Below are 3,465 nucleotides of genomic sequence, written 5' to 3'. Positions count from 1 at the left end.
ACATTACTTACTGTTTCTCCTTTATGCAAAGGACGGGAATGTCAGATTATACGGATTATTTTTACGGCCAATGTTTATATTAAAATGACTCTTATCAGTCGCAAATACATAAATAAAAGTAGAACTACGTCTTCTACTACTCACAGAAATTAACTCGGAACGGATGGAAGCCTTGAATGTGAGACCGAAAACCATGCACCTCATGGAAGAAAGCAGGAAGCTGGCTTCCCGACATCGGGGTCCACAATGACTTTTGGATCTAAGGACGAGCCACCGCAACACATGTCACCATGCGGGACAACATCAAACCAAGAGCTCTACACCAGCGGTTCTCAACCTGTGGGCCGCGGCCCCTTCGGCGGCCGAACGACCCTGTCACAGGGGTCGCCTAAGCCCATCCTGCATATCAGATATTTACATGACGATTCATAACAGTAGCAACATGACAGTTATGAAGTAGCCACGAAAATAATTTTATGGTTGGGTCACAACATGAGGAACTGTATTTAAAGGGCCAGAAGGTTGATGAACCACTGCCCTACACGGTCAAGGAAACAACCAACAAAATGAAGACAACCCATGGGACGGGAAAGAGTTTGCCACCTTATATCTAATAAGGGTTTAAAATGCAAAATGTATAAAAAACTCACACAACTCAACAGACAAAAAGAAACAATCCAGTTTAAAAATGGGCAAAGGACCGGACCCCCAGCAAACACGAGAAGGCGCCCCTCATCCCTCGTCCGGCAGCGCCCAACCGCAACGCGACGTCCCGCGGGCCTGTCGGAATGGCTGCCCCCAAAGCGACAGAGATCACAAGAGCTGGCCAGGGGGAGGGAAAGCGACTGTGAGGCGGTGCAGCTACCACGGGAAACAGTATGGAGGCTCCTCAAAAAAAAAAAAAAAGATTAGAAATAGAACTACCGCCTGATCCAGCGAGTCCACATCTGGGAGTGTATCCGAAGGACATGAAGACACGATGTCGAAGAGCTCTCTGCACCCCATGTTCATAGCAGCTTTATTTATTTGTAAATCTTTATTGTTGGAAATATTACAATTGTCCCCCCTCCCCCCGATTGGCCCCTTATTAGTAAGTTAATGTTTTTCAAACTCCTAGAATATTGAAAGTATACGAAAGCAAATTGCTTTTCTCTATGGACCTATTGTCTATTTAAATTTCCTAAGATTTTGTATCTTGACATAATCAAGAAAACTGTGCCCTGAAGACACTTACATCATAAATCTTTTATCTTTATTGTTGAGAGTCCCCTTCCACCCACCTCCCCCCGCCCCAGGCCTTCAGCACCTTATTGTCTGTGTCCATGGTCGTGCATGTCAGTTCTTAGGCTGATCAGTTCCCACCCACGCACCCTCCCCCGCCAATAGCAGCTTTACAACAGCCAAGACATGGAGAAAACCCAAGTGGCCATGAATGAATGGATGGATAAAAAGTTACACACACACACACACACACACACACACACACACACACTGGAATATTACGGTGCCATAAAAAAGGAAAACAGACCATTGAGACGGATGGACCTTGAGGACATTAAGTGAAGTCAGTCAGAGAAAGAGACATACCGGATCCTTCCACGTCTATGTGCAGACTAAAAAAAAGAAAAATCCAAACGCACAGAGAAAGAGATCAGACCTGTGCTCCCAGAGGCAGGGAGGAGGGAGGCGGGGCTGGACGAAGGCGGGTAAAGGCACAGCTCCCGGCTGTGGGCGAGGGCTGGGCTGTGATGAGGGACATGACTGTGGAGAGCATGTGTGTGAAACTGGAGTAAATCTCCAGAGCTCTCCTTTCCTTACAACATGAACCCCCCACAGACACAAAAATGTGGTAAAACACTAGCAAAGGAGCTCCGTGGGTTCTCGTACGTCCGCCCGCTATCGCACATTATGCAGACCCATCAGCAAGGCTGTGGGTGACCTTCACCTGCCGGATGACCTTGGGCCCAGCCCCTCACACGGCCACCTCCATCTTCTCCAACGCTGTCCATCTTTTAGTTCTGAATGACCAACCCCCAAGTTAAAAACAAAAAAAGGAATCAATTTCCTTCACAGAAGAAATGACTTTATTCCGTCTGAAGGGAGTACAGGAGGCAGCTCCTCATTCTCTGCCCGGCAGTCACTGTCCCGGCTCAGCCCGCCCCGCGGCCCTGGGGACAGTCAGCAGCCCTGGGACCCACACGCTCTGCAGCGAAGGCGCCCAAGTCCATTCTGTCCGGAGACCACTGGTTTTGAGGCGCACGCTTCATCACGAAGATCTTCAAGTGTCCGCACGGAGCCCTGTTTCCACGGGACTGAGAGGAACTGAAGCCACCTCTGCATCCCTCCACCGCACCCTCCCTCCCCGCCCCCCGCAGGCGTCCCGGCCTCAGGGCAGGTGCCATCCACGGGCCCGCAGCTCAGCACCCGTGCGAGCTCACCTCCCGGAGACAGAGCTGAGGCTGAGCCACCCGCCATCACCCCTCAGTGGGACCAAGATGGGCTCCCGCAAAGCAAGCTGTCCCCCACCCCCACCCCCCGCAGGGCCTCAGAGGGCGCCCCATGCCCCCTTGAGCCACACACTGGGCACCACTGTACAATGAACGGATGGAGAGGGCACCGCAGGCAGCCAGCATCGCCCTCTCTATGGCTTTCGCAGGAGGGGCTCCCCTGCGCCCTCGAGTAAGTGGGCATTTCAGCACACAGGCCCTGCTGTCTGTGTACGGGGGGTGCTGGTCACCCGGAGAAAACACTGGGACCCTGAGGATGGAGTCAGGGGAGCAGCGGAGGCCGCCTGTCCCTGCACCTGGCACCAGGGGTGCGCAGGGGCTGCTGCTGGGGACACGGGACCGGCCACTGCCTGGCCTTACGCGTCACGCGGGCACCTCCGGGACTGGCTCTCCTCTCTCCACGCCAGACGCTGGCCAGCAAGAGGGCCTGGCAGGAGCGGCCTGGGGAACCCGGTTCGAGAACACTGTGGGGATGCCCTGCGGGGGGCGCTGCCGCCCCTGCCCGGCCTCACACCTGCGGGGGACTCAGCGGTGACAGGATGCTCAGGGCGCCGCTTTCTCCGGTGACAGCATCGGGTTCGAGGGCTTTGACCTTAGGAGTGACGTTGCCCAAAAGGCGAACCAGCAGGCGGACAGCAGCAGGTGGCTCCCAGTGCCCCATCCACTCAGAAGATGGGCGCCTTTGCCAGGGAGACAGGAAGCACTTTCGCCAGAGCCTGTGCCCCCCACAGCGGGCAGCCAGGCTCCGCGGCCATTGCCAAGGCCATGCCTCTGCTTCCCAGCAGGGCCCATTGGGGGCCCACGCAGGGCTGCTGGGAGACACGCAGGGCCACCCACCCAATGCCTTCAAAACCAAGGGCACGTCCCTGCAATGTCCCTGCCCCCGCTTCCTGGGTGCAGGAGGCCCGGGGCCTTGGCTAGGAGGTGAGTGTTAGCCGAGAACTCGGGCGGCTTCCGA

General features: G+C 55.2%; 1 long non-coding RNA gene across 1 annotated transcript in view; it reads right to left on the bottom strand.

Moving 5' to 3' along the window:
- Window positions 1-3,459, bottom strand: part of LOC106726904 — a 9,158-nt gene extending 5,699 nt beyond the window's left edge. The window contains exon 1 of the long non-coding RNA XR_001363041.1: window positions 2,749-3,459. This is a non-coding gene — a long non-coding RNA (uncharacterized LOC106726904). The remainder of the gene's footprint in view (window positions 1-2,748) is intronic.
- Window positions 3,460-3,465: the final 6 nt, after the last annotated feature.

This window comes from Myotis brandtii, unplaced genomic scaffold (genome assembly GCF_000412655.1).
Source record: "Myotis brandtii unplaced genomic scaffold, ASM41265v1 scaffold329, whole genome shotgun sequence".
Lineage (NCBI taxonomy): Eukaryota > Metazoa > Chordata > Mammalia > Chiroptera > Vespertilionidae > Myotis > Myotis brandtii.
This window is presented reverse-complemented; position numbering and strand designations above follow the sequence as displayed.